Source organism: Pinus tabuliformis, chromosome 5_1, assembly GCF_031772625.1.
Source record: "Pinus tabuliformis cultivar Carrire ecotype Pingquan chromosome 5_1, CPIR1, whole genome shotgun sequence".
In the NCBI taxonomy this organism is placed as follows: domain Eukaryota; kingdom Viridiplantae; phylum Streptophyta; class Pinopsida; order Pinales; family Pinaceae; genus Pinus; species Pinus tabuliformis.
Window position 1 is genome coordinate 406256763 of NC_142305.1, and position 27308 is coordinate 406284070.

At 39.9% G+C, this 27308-nt stretch overlaps 1 protein-coding gene and 1 pseudogene across 3 annotated transcripts in view; both read left to right on the top strand.

Moving 5' to 3' along the window:
• The window catches only part of LOC149165208 (phospholipid-transporting ATPase 1 pseudogene), a 152169-nt pseudogene extending 135776 nt beyond the window's left edge, over positions 1 to 16393 (top strand).
• Positions 1 to 27308, top strand: part of LOC149165207 (uncharacterized) — a 325751-nt gene that overhangs the window by 163791 nt on the left and 134652 nt on the right. The window lies entirely within an intron of this gene.

A 27308-nucleotide genomic window follows, 5' to 3' on the forward strand; every position in this document is an offset into this window, starting at 1 on the left:
TTACTTGCTTGGAATGCTAGTTTTGTTTGTTGCATCCTGTAGACTGTAGCTATGGGATTGCTTAATCATTTATCCAACACATCTTTACTCTAATGTTTTTCTCCTTGACTTTGCTAGTACCACCCTTGTGTCGATTTGGAGGAAGAATATGTTAATAAATGGATTGAGAGTTTCGAGTAGGAATCAAACCGAAAAGAGGATGTATATGGAGGGATGTTCGTGGACTGGGATGGAACCATGAAGTCAAATATACTTGGCAATAACGATCCAATTTCGATGAAGTTGATGGAGGAGAGTATGGGTAGGTGTTCCTAGCCACCTTTGATAAATTATATTGTAGAGAAGTATGGAGGGTTCATACTGTTGAGAAATCTAGGGCATCAATAGTTAGGTGATTTCTCTACTTATGATAATTACTTGTGATAGTCTTTTTACTTCTTGATTACGGTCTTCTCTTCTTGAGTTATTATTGCGTTCTTTTCATCGAGACAATTATCAAATCATTTATAATAAAGAGACAAGAGACACAGTATATAGGCTTGTCATCTAGGGCCAAAGCCTCTCACTTTTTGAGAGGAAAACCCAAACGAAATTCTTCTTATAGATCTTCAATTGACGAATACCAAGACCATGACAAAGACCTTTGATGCTAGAGGCCTCCCAAGACAACGTCACTAGCCTCCCTCTCCAACGCTGCTCTTTCTCTTCCTCTTTTCGGCTTCCTTCAGATTGTCGGCCTGTTCTTGTAGGTCTGCAAACTTACAACATAAATCCTAGATGATTTTCGCTCCCTCAGTAGTCTCCTCGAGAGGGAGACTCCTTTTACTTCCGTACTCGGCTTCCTAAAGTGAAGTCCTTTCCCAAACTTGATCACCCTTGTATGACTGCAAATTTCGGTCTATCCCTGCCAACTTTGGATCTGTAGTCGCTTGCATGTGTGATGGTAATCTGGCAGAAAAACAGTCCACCAATGATGACCCTTTCCTTCGCTATCTTCTCTTTTGCCTTCATTAATTTAGAGGCTCTTTCTTTGTATGTTTCTCACACTTTTTCTTAGACTTGGTTCACCGAATTGCTTGCTTCCAAATGAGGCCGAGCATGGGTATATATAGTCGTTGGTCATGAGTGTTTAGGCTGACATGATCCCCTGGAGAAAGGTCGACTTGTTCTTCTAGATTTATCTCTTCATTGTAGGCCGACTTGAGTGAGGGCTAGTGACAAGGTCTTGGAGGGTTACTTACAAAGACAAGTATGACTGTTTACAATGTGTAACATGCCTTCATTACGTGACAATGATTCTTTAGAATTTTATGGCTAGATGAAAATAACCCAAAGGGCTCTTCATGGGAGCCTCAACTAAAAATAAAGTCTCTTGCTCATGAAACCCATGATGCAAGCATTACAATAATTTTATTTTTCTTCTTTACATCTTTTATATAAAATCGCAATTACATGTCATTATGAAGATCGAACCTCGTTACACTTTTCAACACATTGTGTGGATTCTTCTCGGAGATGAAGAGAGATGGCTTTGTGATGTGGAAAGGGAAGTCGTATGACTTCCCCACACCACCATCTTTTTGAAGCTCACTAAGGAGATGGGCTCAACGTAACTTGCTTGTGATGGTGAGACCCCTAGGAGCTTGAGATGCCATTGAATTGCACCTCATGATGAACAAAGTCAGAGGAAGGATTGTGTGAGAGGGAAGAGGTGACAATGGTTGCACGTGTTTGGGTGCAAGTGTTCTTGTGGAGTTGATGCTACGGTCAGATTAGCTACCTAACTAGTCAATTGCACGAGGGGATCCAACACATGTGATTCTTACAAGTTGCGATACATGAATAGACATGGTATGTATGTTGGAGATGAGATTCTTTTTGTATTGATGAAGACAGTTGATGCAAAGGTTGTTCGTGATGACAATCTTCAAGCTTTGGCTAAGAAGTTTGTCTAGGGGTGCGTTGTCGAGGATGACAACCATATTGAATTGGGGGGTGGGGGGATGTCAAGCCCATATTTTAGTCACCCGAGCACGCCTTAGTTAGGGCGAGTCAAGTTAGGTGGAATGACTTGGTCGAAACAAAGAGCACACCTGAGATGAGTTCGATGGAAAGAATTCTTTGAGACAAGCACATGAAGAACACACCCGAGATGAGTTCGGTAGAATGATTAGAAGAAATTGGTTAGTTGAGACAACGAGGGTGCCTAACCGAGGTGCACCTAACTGAAGATAAGGCCCACCTAATTGAGATGCACCCAACTGACAACATGGTGTACCCAGCTAATACGTGCCCGACTGACGACAAGGTGTGCCCGACTAAGACGTTCCTACCTGAGTTTTGAACGTATGTGACCGAGGCTAAGACGTGAAGGCATCTGACCGAAGGTGAACCAAAGGAAAGTTTGTATGCGACAAATGATGCAACATAATTTTGGGTTTATGGTCGGCTTGAATGAAGGAAGTAACTTATATATATAAGATTAGAGGAGAGGACATCAATTAACTGAAGATCAACAACCTCTCATTGCAAGACAAGAAGGAGACAATGAAGGAAGAAGAGAGTTGGGTCTCACAAAGGAGCTTTCTCTCTAAAGCAAGTTGTGGAAGGAATTTGTGTGAGCTTGTGGAACGAATTATTGTTGAGGGCTGCTAGTTGAAGTGTTTGTAACTTGGTTACTGTATATTTGATTTAGTAAAGGGTTGTTGTAGGGAAATGTTTGGAGTTTGGCCGAACCGAACCAAAGTCCCTTGTAAACCGAAGTTTTATAGTCAAAGAGCAGTTAGGAAATTGTTTTGAGACTTCCCCCTCTCGTTTATTGAAGTGTTATTTCTGTACATAATTCGTGGTGTTTATGAATGAATGTGATTATTGTTGAAGTTAAGTTAATTGAAGTAAACTGTATTTGAAGTGGCTAGAAGCATAGTATGAGCATTAGTAAACACAAGTTGGTTTCACCATTGAGGAGAAAGCGCATTGGTGCCGCACACCTTAGGGGACTGGGGAAACTTACAACTGAGAGGTGTGCCCTAAGGGCATGACACCCACATTTTGATGCTAGACATTGGCTTGCCTGAGGGGAGTTATTTCTAGGAGGGAAACCTCACCATGTTTTGAGGCTTATACCATGCCTTCGGGAGGGATATTGAGCCACTTGATCCTAAAAGAGTTGAACCTTTGGGGAACGACCCTCTATCTTCGATGGTTTTGTTTACATTTGGCATACCTTGCTTATTGTCTTAGTCTCCTTTACCTTGTGGATGGCAAGTGACTTCGTTGTAATTTTTCTAGGTTGAGGAGTTGGTGTTGCCTTTGCCTCTACTTGAGCCAAACCAAAAATATTGTCAGTGGAGATATATACATTGCTTGGACAATTAGATTACCATGTCTGAATTTTTATCATATAATGTTGGAATTTTTAAGTCTGACACGTTAGAAACCCTTCATGCACTTTACTGATTTATTCCTACCTACTTGTTCTATTAATTAACAAGTTATTTACCAGGTAAATACTGGAAATAAATACACGTACATGCTCAACACATTACAGATTATCAACTGAAGGAAATAGAGACAAAAACACGAGTGACACCGTTGTTTTTGGACTAATGTTCCTGGAAAAACCCAATGCGGGAAAATCGGTGCAGCTATCTAAGGGTTTGATTTATTAAGCTGTTTCAGAATACAAGCTGGGTGCCAAATCTGGTTCACCCAATAGAGAAAAATCTCAGTAGTAGTACCTCTCTACTCGAAAGCAGATATTCCGGCTGAAACCCCGGATAAACACTCTGGCAGCTCCACAACTCCAATCTTCGCCACAAAACCCCAGCGTCAGCCTCTAGGGATTGCGTCAGCCTCTCTCTGGCCCAACGTTAGCCCAACGTCACTCTGGCCTGGTCTGCGTCAGCCCTCTGGTCCTCTGCACTACCCACGCTGGCCCTCTGAGGCATTGCGCAGCTGCTGGCTGGCTCTGCGTGAACCCTTGGCTACTTCTGCGTCCCTCTCTCCAGCTACTGCGCTCTTCATCCCGATGCTATCTTTGCCTCTCTGCTTCTTTATTCACTGCCCCTCAACGACAACTCTGATGAGTCACTCAACTTTCTCAGCAAACCCAGCCCCAGAAAGTCGAAATCTTGATCTCTTGGTGTGTTCTCCAAGTGACCCTCAAGCCTCCTCTTATACTTTTCTCGTTGACAAATCAACGGCCGAGATTAAGTCCCTAATCAATGGCTAAGATTAGATCTGGTTTGATCCATGACTTTTAAACCATTCTAACAAAGTTTTATATTAATTCACATTAATATTTTATTTTCCCTAAGTTTAGACTTAGGGACTCCATTAAAAATATTAATTATTTTAATATCTCTCAAACTGTTTAGAATCTGCCCAAACCCTTTCTGGGTATTGGAGATCTCATGTCCCTTAGCCTCTCCACCAATTTTAGTGGCTAGAGCACATCCGATGCTACCCCAAATCAACATACAACAATAGTCTCCCACTTTTCAATCGTTCATGGCAATGGTAGGAATTAGTTTTTTTTCATCTTTTTTATTTTATTTTGCTTCTCTCTATATTTTCTCATTTTGTCAACTCTATTTTTGGTCACCTCACTAGTGATTGATTCCCTCTAATTCATTGTCATGAGTGGGCCCAACTTGAGATATTTCTTCCAAGATGGTACTAGTCACCATGCTCCTTCCTCGTTACTTCCTTGGAACGTTGGTTTTGGTTGTTGCATCTTGTAGACTATAGCTATGGGATTGCTTAATCATTTATCCAACACATTCTTCCTCTAATCTTTTGCTTCTTGATTTAGCTCGTACCACCCTAGTGTCATAACCAAATTTCTCTCTTTCTATATGTACCTTTTTATATTGTTTTCATTCTTCTTTTCTCATTCTCTCAACATCTACATACTCATGTTAGATATTTTTGTCTTCATTGGTATGTCACTAGTTCATCACAACTCACACCTTTGCTTGTTTTGTGTGGCATTGTCTCATGTAGCCATTGCTTTTGCCTCTTGAAAGTCACTTCTTCTCATGCTAGAGCTACCTTGGTGATCATATTTCCAAATCTTGCCTTCGTTTGTGCTTCACAGGTCTTTGTATCTCTTGCACCCTAGGTACCTACTGGTGGGCATAACTATCTTGTAGTTTCATAGCTATTTCATGAACTTTTCCACTTTATATGATCTTTATTTCCATCTATTTTGCAATTGACGAGGTCGCTTGGATGATAATGAGGATATACTCTTACCTTGGAAACATCCTTCAACAAGCTCCAACATCAAGGCATCTCTTTTCTTCAGTGAATTACAAGTATCATAATTCTAACTATTCTTCCTTGGCTTTTTGCATTTCATTTATGCTTCTTTGTTAACACTACTCTTATCTAGCTTGTTTAGCATAGACCCCATTTTATGTATTCGACGTGTTTTGGCTTGGAACAATGCGAGATGATTCTATGATTGTTCATGTGGCATCACATTTCATGGGAAAATTTCATAGTTGACATGGTAGTACACATATGTGATGACATTGGTCACATCATTCAAGGCACATTTAGGCAAACTTTGCATGCATGGGCATCCTATTGACATTTTGTGTTGAATATCCTTGAATGACCTCCTATTTCATCATCTTTCTAGCTATTTTGCACAGGAATAGAGCTCCAAACCCTTTGCGGAGACATCTAGTTACTATTTGGGAATTGAAGTCCATTTTAAACCAAAGTTTTGTGTATGGAAAATTTATAGTCAAAGAGGAGTTGGGAAATTGTGTTGGGAGTTCCCCCTCTCATTTATTGAAGTGTTATTTATGTACACGATTCATGTTGTATATGAATGAATGCGATTATAGCTGAACTTAAGTTAATTGAAGTAAACTATAGTTGAAGTTAAGCTTTGAAGTGGCTGTTGTCGTGAGATTTGATTGAACACCAATTTCGCATGTATAAGATATCGATTTTGACATAGGGTACATGGGCTAGAGGCATAGTATGAGCATTAGAAAACTCAAGTTGGTTTCACCATTGAGGGGAAAGCGCGTCGTTGGCGTACACCTGAGGGGACTCAGGAATCTCATAACTTAGAGGTGCCCGATAGTGGATGACACCCAGATTTTGAGGCTAGACATTGGCTTGCTTGAGGGAAGTTATTTCTAGGAGCAAAACCTCACCATGTTTTGAGGCTTATAACATGCCTTCGGGAGGATATTGAGCTTCTTAATCCTACAAGATTTCATCCTTTTGGGGATGACCCTCTATCTTCGATAATTTTGTTTACATTTGGCATACCTTGCTTATTGTCTTAGTTTCCTTTAGCTTGTGGATGACAAGCGACTTTCTTGTAAGTTTTCTAGGCTAAGGAGTTGGTGTTGCCATTGCCTCTACTTGAGCCAACTGAAAAATATTATCAGTGGAGGTATATAGCTTGTTTGGACAATGAGATTACCATGTTTGAATTTTTAGCATGCAATAGTAGTCTCCCACTTGTGAATCATTCATGCCAGTGGTGGGAATTAGTCTTTTCCATTTTTTTCATTTTTCCTCTCTATATTTTCTCGTTTTTTAACTCTATTTTTTATCACCTCACTAGTGATTGATTCCCTCTTAGGTCATTGTCATGAATAGGGCCCAACTTGATATACTTCTTCCTAGATGGTTCTAGTCAACATGCTCCCTCCTCCTTGTTACTTCCTTGGAACATTAGTTTTGTTTGTTGCATCCTATAGACTGCAGCGATGGGATTGCTTAATCATTTATTCAACACACCTTTCCTCTAATATTTTGCTCCTTGATTTTGCTAGTACCACACTTGTGTCGATTTGGAGGAAGAAAATGTTAATAGATGGATTGAGAGTTTCGAGTAGGAATCAGACAGAGAAGAGGATGTATTTGGAGGGACGTCCGTCGACTGGGATGGAACCGTGAAGTCAAATATACTAGGCCATAACGATCTAGTTTTGATGAAGTTGATGGAAGAGGGTATGGGTAGGTGTTCCTACCCACCTTTGATAAATTATATTGTAGAGAAGTATGGAGGGTTCATATTGTTGAGAAATCTAGGGTATCAATAGATAGGTGATTTCTCTACTTACGATAATTGCTTGTGATGGTCTTTTTACTTCTTGATTACGATCTTCTCTTCTTGAGTTATTATTGTGTTCTTTTCATCAAAACAATTACGAAATCATGAACAATAAAGAGACGAGACACAGTATATAGGCTTGTCAGTCAGGGCCAAAACCTCTCACTTTTGAGAGGAAAACCCAAAAGAAATTCTTCTTATAGATCTTCAATTGACGAATACTAAGACCATGACAAAGACCTTTGATGCTAGAGGCCTCCCAAGACCAAGTCACTAGCCTCCTCTTCAACGCTGCTCTTCCTCTTCCTCTTTTCGGCTTCATTCAGATTGCCTGTTAGGTCCCTATACTACTAGTGTAACCACTTATTTTTATTAGTTCAACTCCCTTATTATATTGTTGTGCCCATGCAGTCCCCATATTGTTGTTATTATGCCTCATAGAAGCCCACTGTTGTTATTGTTGTGCCCTTACATTATTATTGTTATGTTGGCTCTGATTACATTATGACCCCTTAGACTCCTTTATATAGAAAGGAGGTATTGTCATTTGTATCATCCAAGAATTGTTCATTTGTGTAATGTAAAGGAGGTTGCCCCTCGAAGAGGCTGAATTCTAAGGCGTTTATCTTTCTTTTCTATCATTTTGTGAGGTGGTTTCATAACATTTGGTATCAGAGCTTTGGATTCTAGGGTTTCGCTGCTCCAAACAGGCCATCGTGGAATTTTTGCTATAATTGTTTTTTTGCGATGTTTCAGAAGCTAAAAAAACCCATTTGAGAAGAAATCACGCTGAATCTCGGGTCTGAATTTTAGATCTTGTCTCGCTATATGTTTATAGATATGATCTAAGGAAGTTTGGGTTTTTGAAAGCTCCAGAATTGTATCGCAAACAGGTCATTGTTCTATTTTGGCTATAATTGTTTTTCTACACAGTTTTAGACTCTGAAATTAAAACCCATTTGAACCAGAAACTTGGTGAAGCTCGTGCCCGAATTTCAAATCTTGTTTTGCTATATTTTCGGAGATACAGTCCAAGAAATTTAGGGTTTCTGCAGGCTCCCGAATTACATCCCAAATAGGTGACCTTGGGAAAATCATCATAACTTTCTCTTTGAGCATCAGATTGAAATTTCGTAAGAAGTTACAGAAAGCGGACGGACTGTAGTTTCTGTGTATCGGTTTCAGGTCCTAAGGTTGAAACAGTGACACGTGGCACTTTGTACAAGTTCTCTCTACTGAACTAGTCTATAATCAGGTCATCATGGGAGATTTGACATAACTCTTCCTTGCAGAATCCAATCTTGATCAAACTTGCGGGGTTAGAAAGAGTACTCAGAGGGCTATTGCAGGATGCAATTGCAGAATGTGGAGATCTGAAATTACAGAGTTACAGTCGTTTCAAGATCGAGCTCCTAAAATCGATAAAAGGCGATACAAGGAAGTTTGATGGCAAAGATCCGGTAAATTGGATATTATAGATGGAGCAATATTTTGATCTTCATGAGGTGCAACTGTTACAAAAGGTATGTATTGCATCTTCGTATTTAGAATCGGATCAATTTTTATGGTATAAAGGGTTTTGTTCTTGTAAACCACTTGTTATGTGGTCAATTTTCACGAAGGAAATGATAGCACATTATGAGGATACAAAGAGCAACACCTTCTTTAGCCAATTGATAAATCTCAAACAAAAGTGGTCAATGGCAGAGCACATTGAGGACTTTCAAAAATTGAATATAAGGGAAAATGATATTCCAGAGAAGTAGAGGATTGATGTCTCCATAGGGACTTTAAAGGATAACATTCAACATGAGGTTCGTCTTTGGGAACCTGATTCATTGGAGAAGGCATTCAGGTTGGAAAGAAAAGTGGAAAGAAAAATTATGGCAACAAGGATGTATACCCCTCACAACTATAAAGATGGAAGTGTTGTTTCTCCTAGCCTTACATTACCTACAAGGTTGACACCACAACAATTGGAAGAAAAAAGAGCAGAAGGGCTTTGTTACAATTGTGATAACAAATATATTAAATGCACGTTTTATATTCAAAGGTTTGATGAATTCCATTTTCAAACCCTTCCTTAGAAAATTTGTGTTAGTATTTTTTGATGATATACTAATCTACAACAAGTCTTGGAAGGATCATGTTCAACATGTTGATAGAGTGCTTAGACTATTGGATGAGAAACAATTATATGCAAAAACCTCCAAATGTTTCTTTGGAGTACAAGAGGTGGAATACTTGGGTCATATTGTATCTCATGAAGGTGTTAAGGTAGACACTCAACAACAAAAAGTTCTCCAACTCTTAAAGGATAACCTCACTTTGGCACAAAATTGAATGAAACAACAGGAAAATCAACATCGCAGTGAAAGAAGTTTTGATATAGGCGACTGGGTATTTTTACGAATACAACCATACAAACAAATGTCCCTCAAGCAAGCTAAGAAGGATAATAAATTATCACCAAAGTACTATGGTCTTTACAAGGCACTGCAAAAGATTGGTACTATGGCATACAAATTGGAGCTTCCTGCATCTTCCCGAGTGCCCCCAATTTTCCATGTTTCATGCTTAAAGAAGTTTATAAGTGACAAGCTCCCAATTCAAACAATATTGTCAGAACTTGACGAGGAAGGAAAAATCATATTGGAACCTGAAGCAGTCACGGAAACAAGAACCCGACAGCTACGAAATCGATCAATATCAGAGTATCTCATCAAGTGGAAGAACTTACCTGCTGAAGATTCCAGATGGGAGGACGAGAATTTTATACAAAAGCATCTAGAACTACTCAAGCGTTGAGGACAACACTTTTTGAAGGAGAGGGGCATGTTAGGTCCCTATACTACTAGTGTAACCCCTTATTGTTATTAGTTCAACCCCCTTATTATATTGTTGTGCCCATGTAGTCCCCATATTGTTATTATTATGCCCCATAGAAGCCCACTATTGTTATTATTGTGCCCTTACATTATTATTGTTATGTCGGCTCTGATTACATTATGACCCCTTAGACTCCTATATATAGAAAGGAGGTATTGTCATTTGTATCATCCAAGAATTATTCATTTGTGTAATGTAAAGGAGGTTGCCCCCTCGAAAAGGCTGAATTCTAAGGCGTTTATCTTTGTTTTCTATCTTTTTGTGCGCTGGTTTCATAACATTCCCGACCTCTTCTCGTAGGTCTGCAACCTTACAACATAAACCCTAGATGATTTTCGCTCCTTGAATAGTCTTCTCAAGAGGGAGACTCCTTTTAATTCCCTACTCAGCTTCCTAGAGCGAAGTCCTTTCCCAAACTTGATCACTTTTGTATGACTGAAACTTCGGTCTATCCTTGCCAACGTTGGATCTACAATCTCTTGCATGTGTGATGGTAATCTCGCCCAAAAATAGTCCACCAATGATGACCCTTTCCTTCACTATCTTCTCTTCCTCCTTCATTGATTTAGAGGCTCTTTCTTCGTATGTTTCTCACACTTCTTCTTATACTTGCTTCACCGAATTGCTTGCTTCCAAATGAGGCTGAGCATGGGTATATATAGTTGTTGGTCATGACAGTTTAGGCCGACATGATCCCTTGGAGAAAGGCTGCCTTCATCTTCTAGATTTATTGTAACAACCCATCTCAAATCACGAACAGCATAGCAATATTAGCATGCATGTGAGGCATACATATGATAGCTACATATGCATGCATCATATACATTGCACTAGTATGTATATAAATATATATATATACATCGACTATTCATGGAGAATGTCTAAATATAAGATAAATGAATTAATTATCAAAGGTGTAAATTAAATACCTAATTCTCGTAAATAGAAGAAATATACACTCAGTAAGAAATATAGTTGAGTTTATTCATATGTTTACACATATAACCCAAAATGTGTACTAATAAACTAAACCCATAAACCTTATGATTAAACTTGATATTTTCTAAAACATAAAATAATATGTAATATTTAAAATCATCATGGCCTTATACTATTTAAATTAAAGTACCAACTGTCATGATTAAAATGACACCATTCGATGTTGTGAAGATCTGATTCAATTAAAGGCAAATATCATGACAAAGCAGTCACCGCCTAACAAAATCTTATCCTTTCATAAAGGTGGTGAACAGTTGCGTAGAGGGAGAGGAACCTCTGCTATTTAAAGGGAGGGAGGAGGATTTCAAAGGGGGGCTATTGTTCTTTGCCTGTGGAGGGGGAAGGTTGTATTTACTGTGAGTGGAAAAATTGAGCCGGGTGCTGTTGAAGGAAGAAGGAGAGTGCTTTTGAAGGAAGGAGGGGAAATTTATCCATACTGTTTATAATTCAGAACTATTGAAATTTGAGCCTTACTTGTTTTGAAGTCTCTGGGCACGGGGGAACGGTATCCATCGGTTGAGAAGCATACTGGATTGAGTATCTAGGTATACTCGGTTTGGCTGGGTGGTTTTGGTCATTCGGTAACGGGAGCGCTGGAGAAGTTCCGCAGCATCCTCATCGCAACAGCCGTAGCAGATCAGGTAAGTACTTCGTCAAATCTATTAATACCATTTCAGACAGTTTCAGCAATCTTTATAGTTTCACAGTTCAGTGATGGCTCTTAATTTAGTACGGCCACTACATATGGTATCAGAGCCCGTCGTTCAAACCCTGCGTCCTCACAGGCCCTACGGTCGTGTAGATTTTGTGGTTAAAATCTGCTGGGTAAAATTGGCCATTGTGAAGCTTGATTTTGTGAAATTTCTAACCTATTTGGTACTGGTATTGCTCCCGTGATGCAATTTCAAACCCCTGCCCTTGTGACCAGGGAAATTTTATTAAATAAGCATAATGGTTTAGTAATCGAAGCCTCTCGAAGGCTAAACATGCTGTAAAATGCAGAGCTTTGAGGAATTTATGAAACGCAGGTAGAAGGAATTGCAGCGTAGTGTGGTTCTTTGACAGTTACTGTGCTTTATTTGAAGAAAATTAGTATTATTTTTGAAGTTTTATAAACCTAGGGTCCGGAAAATGGCCGCAGAGGAAGTTTGCTGCAACGCAAAGTTCTGGATTTATATTCTCATAATTCTGCTGCTGGTTCTTTTCGCGGGTATGATGTCCGGCTTGACTGTAGGTCTCATAGCGAGATGATAATAATGAGGTCGAAAGCTTTTGGCTATTACATGAAGGAAATGAGCCAACGATGCGACAAAAACCAGAGTAGGTATGGCCTAGGGGCGGCGCCATCGGTAAGATAAAAAGGAGTTGGAGAAGGTCGGCGAGAATGTACGGGACGATCATAAGCTGAGAATTCTATGAATTAAAGCGAAATAGGGGCTTTGGAGTCCGCGTAACCAGGGAAAGGGAAGGGAATGAGATGTGTGGGAGATAGATCGGAGAGCCGAGGAGCGACATATGGCGTTTGAAGTGAAATGTTGAATGATTTGTCATTGTGCTAATCTCCTGCTGCCAAATTTCGGCCTTTCCACCGATTCTCAGATCTGTGGATGTCGTTGCCATTGCCGGAAGGTGTCCTAAACGCACGACGTCTGACGCTCCTTCAATGGTCCGGACTGAGAGCCGCAACGTCACGTGTTCGAAACACGCTCCATCGCGTCCCGAGGGGCCTGCCGGCCGGTCAAATGCCGCGGCCGTTTCGTGGATGATGTTAGGGAGCAGCGTTGCGCAGGCGAAATCATGAGGTGAGGGTGCGAACGTCCCGACCTCGGCGGCTGCGGAAGGCGAAGGCGACGACGGCTACGGCTGTCGAATCCCGACGGTGCCTTCCTTTTGTGGTTTGTATTATTCTCGAGGTGTTTTATGAGCTTAGCGGAAGGAAGCGCAACACCGACATCTCAGAATTCAGGTTCTTTTAGCATGTATTCGGCCGGGCCGTCTGATTCACCGAGCGACCTTTTCAGCCCAACAGATTTCAAGTCTAGCTCCACCGCGGTCCTCCAGGGTTATCGATTCGAGGCACATTTGAAATTTCCAGCACAACAAACATTCCTTCTCCCCAGAAAACCGAGGCCACGCGACGGCAAGCAGATTTAGCAAAGGGGCACCACGGATCAAAACCTTCGAGGACAGAAAATTCTACTACAGGTGATGCAAATGAGAGGGTGATTCATATCAATGATCCGGAGTTGACAAACGACAAATATGAGTTCACAGGAAATGAGATCCGGACTAGCAAGTACACTGTCATAACATTTTTGCCAAAGAATTTATTTGTTCAGTTTCATCGTGTGCATATATCTACTTTCTGGTAATTGCTGCTTTGAATCAGCTTCCTTGGCTTGCAGCTTTTGGGAGGACTGTATCACTTTTCCCTCTTCTGTTTGTTTTATGTGTGACGGCCATCAAAGATGGGTATGAGGATTGGCGCAGGCATCGTTCTGATAGGAAAGAAAATAACAGGAACAAGTGACCCGAGTGGAATTGCATATGTTCAGACCATTAATCTCGATGGGGAGTCAAATCTGAAAACCAGATATGCGAGGCAAGAGACTGCATCGAAGAAGCCTGAAACGGAACCTCCTTCGGGCATCATTCGTTGTGAACAACCAAACAGAAACATATATGGTTTTGTTGCGAACATGGAAGTTGAAGTTGGCGGGAGAAGCATTCCTCTTGTACCGTCCAATATTCTTCTCCGGGGTTGTCAGCTGAAAAATACTGATTGGGCAGTGGGGGGGCTGTTTATGCTGGCCAAGAAACAAAAGCAATGCTGAATAGCTCAGGGACACCCTCGAAGAGAAGCAGATTGGAAGCATACATGAACAGAGAGACATTGTTGTTGTCTGTCTTTCTATTCATTATGTGTGGAGTTGTTGCAATAGGAATGGGTCAGTGGCTAGAGCGCCACAGGGACCAACTTGATACTTCCCCATATTTTTGGAAGAAGTATTTTACTAGCGGTGATGACAATGGAGAGAAATGCAATTATTTTGGTGTACTCATGGAAATCCTTATCTCATTTTTGAGTTCTGTGATAGATTTTCAGATAATGATTCCAATATCCCTATATATATCCATGGAATTGGTCCATTTTGGGCAGTCGTATTTCATGATTGGGGATACAAGGATGTATGACAGCAATTCAAATTCAAGGTTCCAGTGTCGTTCATTAAATATAGATGAAGACTTAGGTCAAATAAAATATGTATTTTCTGATAAGACGGGTACTCTGACAGAGAACAAGATGGAATTTCGTAATGCAAGTATATATGGGGTGAATTACTGCAATGGGAAAGTTACGATGGACTCTGTGGGCCAAGAATCAACTGACAGGCATGAAGAGAAGGAAAGCATCGCAGAGGCACTATAGAAGTACTGGATAGACAGGTTTGGAGGCCAAAGATTGAGGTAAAAGTGGATGCCGAGCTTGTTCGGTTGTTAGGTAAAAGTTTTTCTACACAGGAGAGAAAGGTTGCACATGAATACTTCCTCACTATGGCAGCTTGCAATACAATAGTCCCTACCATAATAGAAGGTGAAAGATCGATTGATTATCAGGGGGAGTCTCCCGATGAACAGGCTCTGGTATCGGCTGTTGCTGCTTATGGATACGCCCTTATTGAGTGAACTTCTGGACACATTGTGATTGATATATTGGGTGTAAGACAAAAATTGGATGTGTTGGGTTTGCATGAGTTTGACAGTGTGCGCAAAAGAATGTCAGTAGTAGTTCGATGTCCTGACAATACTGTGAAAGTTTTGGTAAAAGGGGCAGATAGTTCAATGCTTAATATTGTGTCCAAAACTCCTAATAACAATCAAGTAACATATATGGAAGCAACAGAGAACCATCTGCATGAATATGCATCACAGGGTTTACGAACACTTATTGTGGGAGCAAAAAAAAAAAAAACCTTAGTGATGAAGAGCTTGAAGAATGGCAGCATTCGTATCAGGAAGCCAGTACGGCATTAATTGATAGGACAACATTGCTTAGGGAAGCTGCAAGTCTAATTGAATGCAATCTCAACCTACTAGGGGCCACAGGGATTGAAGATAAATTGCAAGATGGGGTCCCAGAAACAATAGAATCATTGAGAGAAGCGGGGATTAAGGTTTGGGTTCTGACTGGAGATAAGCAAGAAACTGCAATTTCTATTGGTCTTTCATGTAAGCTTCTTACTCATAATATGCAGCAGGTTATTATCAATGGCACCTCTAAAGATGCTTGCAAGAAACTTTTAGAAGAGGCAAAAGCTACATACAGAATAAGTCGGGTAGAGACAAGAAAAAGCTTTTCAAAAAGGCAGAAAAGTATTGATATTGCTCAGGCTGAGGGTATACAAGAAACTGAGGGTATACAGGCCTTTCTTGAGTCCAGGTCACATGTTATCAGATAGATTACAGATATCAATGATATCCCTAAGGACCATGGTACGGTAGGTGCAGCAGAGAGGCATCCACCCTTGGCACTTATAATTGATGGCACCAGCCTTGTCTACATATTGGAAAGTGACTTGGAGCAAGAGCTCTTTGATTTGGCAATATCATGTAGAGTAGTTCTTTGCTGTCGAGTTGCTCCTTTGCAAAAAGCTGGTGTTGTTGACCTCATAAAGAGCAGGACAAATGACATGACACTGGCCATTGGTGATGGAGCAAATGACGTTTCTATGATTCAGATGGCAGATGTTGGAGTAGCCTTTTCTACAACATCTGCCTTAACTGATTGGAGCAGTGTGTTCTATTCTGTCATCTATACGTCAATGCCGACAATTGTAGTTGGCATTCTTGATAAAGATTTGAGTCACAAAACTCTGCTTCGCTATCCTAAACTTTATGGGTCTGGACACAGGCAGGAAAGTTACAACTTGGAACTTTTTTTGGCTGACGATGGCCGATACGCTATGGCAAAGTCTTGTTCTTTTCTATGTACCTTACTTATCATACGAGAACAGTACAATTGACATTTGGAGCATGGGGAGTTTGTGGACGATTGCAGTTGTTGTGTTAGTTAATGTTCATTTGTCAATGGATATTCAACGTTGGGCATTAATCACTCATGTTGCTGTATGGGGCTCGATTATTGTTACATATGCCTGTCTTCTTGTCTTGGATTCACTGCCTGGACTTCCAAACTACTGGGCAATATATCAAATAGCAAAGTCATCATCTTATTGGCTAAATATTATCCTTATAACTTTTTTAGCACTGCTCCCTCGCTTTCTTTTGAAAGTTTTGAAGCAAAGGTTCTGGCCTTCTGATATTCAGATAGCTCGAGAAGCAGAAATACTGAGAAAAACGCCTGGCCATTTGTCTGTGACGCTGACTGAAACTAAAGATTTACCTGGGCATTAGATTTTAGTGAGGATGGGGTTCGTTTGTCCTACCCAAGTAGCACTATATCAGCTAATAGCTTCTTTATCGAACGAAAATGTAGTGTGATAATTCAAGTGCGATTGCAAAGAAAGCAAGAACAAATTTGATTGGGAAACTATATCGAAGAATACTAATGTAGAAGATTGTAGATTAAAAAGAGAAAGGGACTCAAATACCAAGGATGCTGTGAATTGGGATGCAGTCAGATATGCTGATCTTGAAGATACTGCAGATGCCATCAAGGAACGAGGGATGAACACTGTTCTTGCAGGGAGAATAAAACGGTTTCTTGAGATGCTTCACACAGACATTGGCAGCGTTGACCTAGAGTGGTTGAAGGATATTCCACCTGATGATGCAAATTGGCCTTTCCTGCCGATGATGATATGGACTCCTTGATGCTGTGAATTCCTTGATGATATGGACTTCCTGATGATGATAATATGGACGAGATTAACTCCTTGAAGAGTTGAACGAAAAGGAGTTGACGTATTCTCTAGAGATAAGTACTTTCTTGAATATTTTGATATTATGCTTTTAATTATTATTAGTCTCTTGTAAATTGTAAATTTTGCTTGGATGGATTCGTTTTTACTATTATTTATGCTCCAGTAACAAACAAGTGGTAATGATGTTTATATTCTTACAAACTTCTAGATATTCATTTTGTTTAGTCATCCTCCTTTATAATTACTAGGGGACTCACTCCTCAACCTGTCTTCTTCTATCTTGCATAGAAACCACAAGTTGTTGAATGGTTAGAATCTGCTCTTGCCTTTTATAATCAATGGTGCTCTGTAATGATATATTCTTCACTGTTGGATTGATGCAATTTAGGAACATCTTTAACAATTGTTTGAAGGCTAGTTCTGTTGTTACATGCCTACCTCATACATGAACAGAACCATCACATGAACCTTAAACCTCACACAATCTACTGCTGGTGCATTTGATTACAGTTAATACAGTCTTTTGTTATTGGCTCCTGTAGTTAATGTTCGGGACATTTCAATCTCTAAGATATTTTGCTGAGATGTGATGATAACTCTACTCTACTACAACCACGTAGATATTTCCCCTTGATAATTGAGTTTGTATAAAGTTCCCCTATGAGACCTTTCTTCAAGTTCGTATGAAAACTTCTGTAGGTGTTTTCTTAATAGTTTTTACTTCAGAAAATATATATATACTGTGGACAAATAACATTCAATGAGGCCTCTAAAGAGTCACATATAATATCTTCCTTACTCAAAATTACCCCAGCTGTTATACATAATTTAGCCATATTATTATCACAATACCACAGTAAAAGATGTAGAATTCCTTCCTGTATATTCTCTTAGTTTCTAATAAATTTCTGAGTTTTGTGTGAAGGTTACAGTGACCCCTTTTGCACATCAGTTGTTATCTGTTAGCTGTAGGTAAACAGTTTTCCACTATACTTCCAGTTAAATGATAACAGAACCAGCCAATTGAGCTCAAGCGGTTATATATACCATTCACAATTATTCAATAAGGAATACACTGCTATTAAACACCATGTGATGAGGAACTAACTCAGAATTGCAAACAGCCATTAACTCATTCATATAGAGGCATAAAAAAATAACTGGTATAATGCATAGAACTTAAGTTCGGACCCTGGAATGTGCGCTGGCAAAAGATCTGGAAACAGTAGTTCACTTGGCATGAATATCAACTCCTTGGTAGTGAAACAGTCAATAGGATCGGATACTACGCAACATTCAGACCTAATTTAGCAATAAGATAAGTGATGAATACAACCTGAGCAAAGGTTCCATGAGCATAAATTCAACCCATAGGGCCAAGGTACTGAAAGAGTACTACCATTTAAACATAGAGCAATGTTCGGTGTATTATTGTTAAAGGAAATGTTGAGTTCAAAATATGTTCCCCAAATGTGTTGCATACCATACTTTGAGCTAGGTATTTCAATCAATTTATATATGAAAGAACACATCAAATAACAGTATTGTTAAGAAGAAGGAATTGAGATTTGTCTTTGCTAATGACTGTCCATATGATGCATTTTGTTACCAAGTAAGACAATAACCCAATTAGTTGTTACTGGAGCAAACACATACAGATCAATGAAAGTTTGGAACATAACGATATGTGCTCGTAAGATCAAATATCAAGTGTTAGTTAGCAATTTAAAGCCATGAGTTTTATGCACAAACAATACACGAAAGAATGATTATATTGTAAATATGAAAGCTAATGACATGAATAGATTATGGCAAGGTATGTTATACTTTAGATGACATGTATGAAATATACATAAGCTATGTGTTTTTGAAAATATTAATGCACATGTTATAAATGCATGGACAAGTGTTTATGATTGCAGATAAAATCCGTTACCAAAATGACCACGTGATGACAGAAACTTCAGAACAATTAAGGCTCAAAGAGATTCCATGATAGGGTATTAACCCTGATTCTACTGGGAGGGGTGGAGGTGTTGCCCATCGTTTATCCTCTAAAACCTGGGGTCATGGGAGGATTGTGCGAGTCACGCTCCCCTAGACGTGTGATGATGATTGCCGGATGCCTACTGGGAAATCAGGTCGATATAGTCGACGCTGCCATCCTTAGAGTTTATGCATGGTTAGGTCAGTATAGCTGACGCCATGACATACTCCAGTAGAGGACGGATAGGATGGGAGCGGAAGAGATTAGGAAGGATAGGATGATTTTTAGAATAGCTTGGGAACCTGGTTTGGGCAAGGCAGGACCATTAAAATTAGAAATCTATCAGCGTTCAAAATCACAAATTTTAAAGTGTCCTCACGATCATAAATGAAAATTCAATCACATAATATAATCCTTACATATCCTAAAGGAATTATCAATATACTTTATAAACCCTTAACTTCGGGACGAAGTTCTTTTGAAGGAGGGGTGTATGTAACAACCCATCTCAAATCACGAACAGCATAGCAATATTAGCATGCATGTGAGGCATACATATGATAGCTACATATGCATGCATCATATACATTGCACTAGTATGTATATAAATATATATATACATCGACTATATATCGACTATTCATGGAGAATGTCTAAATATAAGATAAATGAATTAATTATCAAAGGTGTAAATTAAATACCTAATTCTCGTAAATAGAAGAAATATACACTTAGTAAGAAATATAGTTGAGTTTATTCATATGTTTACATATATAACCCAAAATGTGTACTAATAAACTAAACCCATAAACCTTATGATTAAACTTGATATTTTATAAAACATAAAATAATATGTAATATTTAAAATCATCATGGTCTTATACTATTTAAATTAAAGTACCAACTGTCATGATTAAAATGACACCATTCGATGTTGTGAAGATTTGATTCAATTAAAGGAAAATATCATGACAAAGTAGTCACCGCCTAACAAAATCTTATCCTTTCATAAAGGCGGTGAACAGTTGCGTAGAGGGAGAGGAACCTCTGCTATTTAAAGGGAGGGAGGAGGATTTCAAAGGGGGGGCTATTGTTCTTTGCCTGTGGAGGGGAAAGGTTGTATTTACTGTGAGTGGAAAAACTGAGCCGGGTGCTGTTGAAGGAAGAAGGAGAGTGCTTTTGAAGGAAGGAGAGGAAATTTATCCATACTGTTTATAATTCGGAACTATTGAGCCTTACTTGTTTTGAAGTCTCTAGGCACGGGGGAATGGTATGCATCGGTTGAGAAGCATACTGGATTGAGTATCTAGGTATACTCGGTTTGGCTGGGTGGTTTTGGTCATTCGGTAACGGGAGCGCTGGAGAAGTTCTGCAGCATCCTCATCGCAACAGCCGTAGCAGATCAGGTAAGTACTTCGTCAAATCTATTAATACCATTTCAGACAGTTTCAACAATCTTTATAGTTTCACAGTTCAGTGATGGCTCTTAATTTAGTACGGCCACTACATTTATCTCTTCGTTGTAGGTCGACTTGAGTGAGGGCTACTGACAAGGTCTTGGAGGGTTACTTAAAAAGACAAGTATGACTCTTTACAAAGTGTAACATGCCTTCATTACATGACAATGACTGTTTAGAAATTTATGACTAGATGACAATATCCCTAAGGGCTCTCAATGGGAGCCTCAACTAAAAATAAAATCTCTTGCTCATGAAACCCATGATGCAAGCATTACAATAATTTTATTTTTCTTCTTCACATCCCTTACATAAAATCACAGTTATAGGTCATTATGAAGATCGAACCTAGTTACACTTTTCAACACATACTAGGTATGTGTGGATTCTTCTCGGAGATGAAGAGAGATGGCCTTGTGATGTGGAAAGGGAAGTCGTATGTCTTCCCCACACCGCCTTCTTTTTGAAGCTCATGAAGGAGATGGGCTCACTGTAACTTGCTTGGGATGGTGAGACCCCTAGGAGCTTGAGATGCCATTGAATGGCGACTTATGATGAACAAAATCGGAGGAAGATTGTATGACAGGGAAAAGGTGTCAATGGTTGCACATGTTTGGGTACATGTGTTCTTGTGGAGTTGATGCTACGGTCAGATTAGCTACCTGACTAGTCAATTGCACGAGGGGATCCAACACATGTTATTCTTACAGATTGCGATACATCAATAGACATGGTATATATGTTGGAGATGAGATTACTTTTGTATTGATGAAGACAGTTGATGCAAAGGTCGTTCATGATGACAATCTTCAAGCTTTGGTTAAAAAGTTTGTCCAGGGGTGTGTTGTCGAGGACGACAACCATCTTGAAGTGGGGGGGGGGGTGATGTCAAGCCCATAGTCTAGGCACCCGAGCATGCCTGAGTTAGGGCGAGTCAAGATAGGTGGAACGACTTGGTCGACACAAAGAGCACGCCCGAGATGAGTTCGATGGAAAGAATTCGGTGAGACAAACACATGAAGAATGCACCCGAGATGAGTTTGATGGAAATAATTCGGTGAGACAAGCACATGAAGAACGCACCTGAGATGAGTTCGATAGAATGATTGGAAGAAATTGGAGAGTCGACACGACGAGGGTGTCTAGTCGAGGTGCACTTGACCGAAGATAAGGCCCACCTAGCTGAGATGCACCCAACCGACGACATGGTGTGCCCAACTGAGACGTGCTCGACTGACGACAAGGTGTGTCCAGCTAAGACGTTCCCGCTTGAGTTTTGAATGACTGACGCTGAGACATGAAGGCACATGATCGAAGGGGAACCAAAGGAAAGTTTGTATGCGAAAAACGATGCGGCATAATTTGGGATTTATAATTGGCTTGAACGAAGGAAGTTTGGGTCGAACGTCTAACTGACACATCCCTTGGAAGAGACACGATTGTGCATGGAGGGTGACTCATATATATAATATTAGAGGAGAGGACATCAATTAACGAAGTATTGTTGAGGGTGGTACGCCATGGGGTATTTTTGTATTAAAGTTGTGTGCAGGTCGAAGGGCTGCAACTTGGTTATTTTTTTTGGGTTTGGTTGTGGGTTGCTAGTTGAAGTGTTTGTAACCCGGTTACTGCATATTTGTATTAGTGAAGGGTTGTTGTACGGAAATGTTTGGAGATTGTCCCAACCAAACCAAAGTCCATTATATACCGAAGTTTTGTATATTGAAGTTTTATAGTCAAAGAGTAGTTAGGAAATTGTTTTGAGAGTTCCCCCTCTCGTTTATTGAAGTGTTATTTCTATACATAATTCATGGTGTTTATGAATGAATGTGATTATTGCTGAAGTTAAGTTAATTGAAGTAAACTATAATTGAAGTAAGTTTTGAAGTGGCTATTGTACTGAGATTTCATTGAACAGTAATTTCGCAAGTATAAGATATCAGTCTCGCTACAGGGTACATGGGCTAGAGGCAAAGTATGAGCATTAGTAAACGCAAGTTGGTTTCGCCATTGACGAGAAAGCGCATTGGTGCTGCACACCTTAGGGGACTCGGGAAGCTCACAACTCAGAGGTGCACCCTGGGGGCATGACACCCACATTTTGATGCTAGATATTGGCTTGCTTGAGGGAAGTTATTTCTAGGAGGGAAACCTCACCATGTTTTGAGGCTTATACCATGCCTTTGGGAGGGATATTAAGCCACTTGATCCTAAAAGAGTTGAACCTTGGGGAACGACCCTCTATCTTCGATGGTTTTGTTTACATTTGGCATGCCTTGCTTATTGTCTTAGTCTCCTTTACCTTGTGGATGCCAAGTGACTTTGTTGTAAATTTTCTAGGTTGAGGAGTTGGTGTTGCCTTTGCCTCTACTTGAGCCAAACCAAAAATACTATTAGTGGAGGTATATACCTTGCTTGGACAATTAGATTACCATGTTTGAATTTTTATCATACAACAATAGTCTCCCACTTTTGACTCACTCATGGCAATGGTAGGAATTAGTCTTTTTCATTTATTTTATTTTATTTTGCCTCTCTCTGTATTTTCTTATTTTGTCAACTCTATTTTTGGTCACCTCACTAGTGATTGATTCACTCTAAGTCATTGTCATGAGTGGGCCCAACTTGAGATACTTCTTTCAAGATGGTACTAGTCACCATGCTCCTTCCTCGTTACTTCCTTGGAATGTTGGTTTTGGTTGTTGCATCCTGTAGACTGTAGCTATCGGAATCGTTAATCATTTATCCAACACATTCTTCCTCCAATCTTTTGCTTCTCGATTTAGCTAGTACCACCCTAGTGTCGTAAACAATTTTCTCTCTTTCTATATCTACCTTTTTCTATTGTTTTCATTCTTCTTTTCTCATTCTCTCAACATCTACATACACATGCTAGATATTTTTGTTTTCACTGGTATGTCACTAGTTCATCACAACTCACACCTTTGCTTGTTTTGTGATAGCATTGTCTCATGTAGCCATTGCTTTTGCCTCTTGAAAGTCACTTATTCTCATGCTAGAGCTACCATGGTGATCATATTTCCAAATCTTGTCTTCATTGGTTCTGCGCAGGTCTTTGTAGCTCTTGCACCCTAGGTAGTTACTGGTGGGCAAAACTATCTTGTAGTTTCATAGCTATTTCATGAACTTTGCCACTTTGTATGACCTTTATTACCATCTATTTTGCAATTGATGAGTTTGCTTGGATGGTTATGAGGATATACTCTTACCTTGGAAACATCCTTCAACAGGCTCCAACATCAAGGCATCTCTTTTCTTCAGTGAATTATAAGTATCATAATTCTTTCTAATCTTCCTTGGCTTTTTGCAATTCATTTATGCTTCTTGGTTAACACTACTCTTATCTAGCTTGTTTAGCATAGACCCCATTTTATGTATTCGACGTGTTTTAGCTTGGAACAATGGGAGATGATTCTATGATTGTTCATGTGCCATCACATTTCATGGGGAAATTTCATAGTTGACATGGTAGTACACATACGCAATGACATTGGTGACATCATTCAAGGCCCATTTAGGCAAATGTTGCATGCATGGGCATCCTATTGACATTCTGTGTTGAATATCCGTGAACGACCTCCTATTTCATCATCTTTATAGCTATTTTGCACAAGAATAGAGCTGCAAACCCTTTGCGGAGACATCTAGTTACTATTTGGGAACATGTGGCTTCATTATTTTTTACTTGTAGAGGGCCGTTTCATAATTTTTGGAGGTCACTTGCATGATTTTAAAGATATATTCTTACGTTTCAAAGCTCTCCTTGGAATTGTGAGCTATTTTGGAGGAGCTCTCAACATATTTGGCCTTTTTCACTTGACGCGTGCGGACCTCCCACTATCAAGCCCTCAGGCTTAAGCACTCGAATGTGCTTGATTTAGACCGAGTCAAGTTTGGTGGAATGACTTGGACGACATGAAGAGTGCACTATAGATGATTTCGGTGGAATGAATTTGCTGAGACAAGCACAAGAAGAGTGTACCCAAGATGAGTTCGGTGAAACAATTGGAACGACTTGGTGGGTTAGCACGACATGGGTACCCAGCTAGGGAACGCTCTATTGAAGACAAGGCTCCTCCAGCCGAAGACAAGGTGTGACCAACAAAGGCATGTCCATCCGATTTGGGAAGGCACATAATGGAAGATCAACGTGAAGAGGATTATATTGCAGAAAATTATGGAGGGTTCATACCAGGTATGGGTGGATTCTTCTCTGAGATGAGAGATGGCCTTGTGATGTGGAAAGGGAAGTTGTATGACTTCCCACAACATCATCTTTTTGAATCTCATGAAGGAGATGGGCTTACTGTCACTTGATCGAGATGTTGAGACCCCTGGGAGCTTTAGATGCCATTTAATGGCACCTCATGTTGAGCATAGTCGGAGGAAAGATTGTGTGACATGGAAGAGGTGACAATGGTTGCACATGCTTGGGTGCTTGTGTTCTTTTGGTGTTGATGCTACATTCAGATTAGCTACCTGATTAGTCAATTGCACAAGGGGATCCAACACATGTCATCCTTACAGGTTGCGATACATGCATAGGCATTGGGATATATGTCAGAGACAAGATTCTTCTGTATTGATGAAGACAGTTGATGCGAAGTTTGTTCACGATGAGGTCAGTCTTTAGGATTTGGTTAAGAAATTTGCGAGGGGTGCATTGTCGAGGACGACAACATTTTGACATGTGGTAGGATGTCAAGCCCTTAAGTTAGGTACCCGAGCACACCTGAGTTAGGCTGAGTTGAGTTCGGTGGAATGACTTGGTTGGCGTGAAGGGCATGCTAGAGACGAGTTCGATGGAAAGACTTTGGTGAGACGAGTGGACGAGGAACGCACCTGAGATGAGAGTCGACACAGCGATGATGCCTAGCCGGGGTGCACTCGGCCAAAGACAAGGTATGCCCGACTGAAGATAAGACGTGCTGTGGTGAGATGTGCCCACCTGAGTTGCTAAGGTACACGACCGAGGATGAGACGCGAAGACAAACGACCTAAGTTGTATGGAACGCGGAAACGTTTTAGAGTTTCCGGTGCTGCATACCTTAGCGGACTCAGGGAGCTAATAGCTCAGAGGTGCATCTGGGGGCATGACACCCACATTTTAATGCTAGCCTGAGGGAAATTATTTCTAGGAGTTAAACCTCACCATGTTTTGAGGCTTATAGCATGCCCTCAGGAGGAATATTGAGCCACTTGATCCTAAAAGACTTCATCCTTTAGGGGACGACCCTCTATCTTCAATGGTTTTGTTTACATTTGGCATACCTTGCTTATTGTCTTAGTCTCCTTTACCTCATGGATGACAAGTGGCTTTCTTGTAATTTTTCTAGGCTGAGGAGTTGGTGTTGCCTTTGCCTCTACTTGAGCTAAACCATCGAGCTAAACCAAAAATATTATCAATGGAGGAATATAGCTTGCTTGGACAATTAGATTACCATGTTTGAAATTTTATTATACAATAGTAGTCTCCCACTTCTGAATCCGTCATGGAAATGGTGGGATTTAATCTTTTCCATTTTTTTCTTTTTGCCTCTGTTTCTATATTTTCTCGTTTTGTCAACTCTATTTTTGGTGACCTCACTAGTGATTGATTTCCTCTAAGTCATTGTCATGAGTGGGCACAACTTGAGATATTTCTTCCTAGATGGTTCTAGTCTTTCTTAACAATTAGAAAAATAATTTTCAGTTGCTGCGATAGATGAAATTTTCACAAACCTCACCATGTTTTGAGAATTATAACATGGTTTTGGGAGGGATATTGAGCCTCTTGATCCTAAAAGTTTCATCTTTTGGGAGACGATCCTCTATCTTCAATGGTTTTTTTTACATTTGGCATACCTTTCTTATTGTCTTAGTGTCCTTTACCTTGTGGATGACAAGTGACTATCTTGTAAATTTTCTAGGCTAAGGAGTTGGTGTTGGCTTTGCCTCTACTTGAGCCAACCCAAAAATATTATTAGTGGAGGTATATAGATTGCTTGGACAATGAGATTACCATGTTTGAATTTTTAGCATGCAATAGTAGTCTCCCACTTGTCAATCATTCACGCCAATGGTGGGAATTAGTCTTTTCCATTTTTTCCCTTTTTGCCTCTCTCTATATTTTCTCATTTTTCAACTCTATTTTTGGTCACCTCTCTAGTGATTGATTCTCCCTAAGTCATTGTCATGAGCATGGTCCAACTTGAGACACTTCTTCCTAGACGGTTCTAGTCAACATGTTTCTTCCTCCTTGTTACTTCCTTGGAACATTAGTTTTGGTTGTTGCATTCTGTAGACTGCATCTATGGGATTGCTCAATCATTTATCCAACACATCCTTCCTCTAATCTATTGCTCCTTGACTTAGCTAGTGTCATAACCAATTTTCCCTCATTCTATATCGACCTTTTTCTATTGTTTTCATTCTTTTTAATCATTCTCTTAACATCTACATACTCATGTTATATATTTTTATCTTCACTAGTGTGTCACGCTCATCGCAACTCACACCTTTGCTTGTTTTGTGCTAGCATTGTGTCATAGCCTTTGCTTTTACCTCTCGAAAGTCACTTCTTCTCATGCTAGAGCTACCATGGTGATCATATTTCCAAATCTTTCCTTCATTGGTGCTTCACCAATGTTCATATCTCTTGCACCCTAGGTAGCTACACGTGGGCATAACTATCTAGTAGTTTCTTAGCTATATCATGAACTTTGCCACTTTAGATGCCCTTTATTTCCATATATTTTGCAATTGACAAGGTCACTTGGATGATTATGAGGTGAGGATATATTCTTACCATGTTTTTGGTCTTATAACCTTCCTTTGCTGCTTCACTAGTCTTCGTATCTCTTGCACCCTAGGTAGCTAAATGTGGGTATAGCTAACTCTTAGCTTCATAGCTATTTCATCAACTTTGCCACCTTAAATGCCATTTATTTTTTAATATGGAATTTTCTGACTTTTTTTTTTGATGTTGCTAAAGCAATGTC